This window comes from Anoplopoma fimbria, unplaced genomic scaffold (genome assembly GCF_027596085.1).
Source record: "Anoplopoma fimbria isolate UVic2021 breed Golden Eagle Sablefish unplaced genomic scaffold, Afim_UVic_2022 Un_contig_5128_pilon_pilon, whole genome shotgun sequence".
NCBI lineage: Eukaryota > Metazoa > Chordata > Actinopteri > Perciformes > Anoplopomatidae > Anoplopoma > Anoplopoma fimbria.
The window spans coordinates 1-546 of NW_026548762.1; the positions used below are offsets into that span (position 1 = coordinate 1).

Below are 546 nucleotides of genomic sequence, written 5' to 3' on the forward strand. Positions count from 1 at the left end.
AAAAGCTTACAGCACCTGGTATTCCCAGGCGGTCTCCCATCCAAGTACTGACCAGGCCCGACCCTGCTTAGCTTCCGAGATCAGACGAGATCGGGCGTGTTCAGGGTGGTATGGCCGTAAGCAAATATTGTGCCTACCAAAGGGCCTTTTAAAGATACTATATCACCACGCTTTGCTCTTTCGTCTATACAGGGAGCGCCTGCAGATTTCCAGACACACTCACAGCTTTTAAATGTCAAATCAGAATGTACAAAGTGGCTATAAGGTTCACAATTGTAGTGCAGTAAAAAGATTAATATTTACTGTTGAAATGTAGAATACGTTAGCATAAAATTGAAAAGAAAATGATCGATGAGCTTAGGAATGATGAAAGCCATCATTTAACTGGATTTGTGTCATTTCTATACCGGCAAGTCATGATCTAGCTATTTCCTTCCCACCCTGTCGGTGTCCACTGAAAAAGCAGCAGCGCCCTCTGCTTTTTGTAAAGAGGAGTGAAAAAGCTTACAGCACCTGGTATTCCCAGGCGGTCTCCCATCCAAGTAC

General features: G+C 44.1%; 1 non-coding gene across 1 annotated transcript; it reads right to left on the bottom strand.

The window, feature by feature from the left end:
• Positions 1 to 3: 3 nt before the first annotated feature.
• On the bottom strand, positions 4 to 122 carry LOC129114590 (5S ribosomal RNA). Its single transcript, XR_008532579.1, has one exon. It is a non-coding gene; the product is annotated as a 5S ribosomal RNA (ribosomal RNA).
• Positions 123 to 546: the final 424 nt, after the last annotated feature.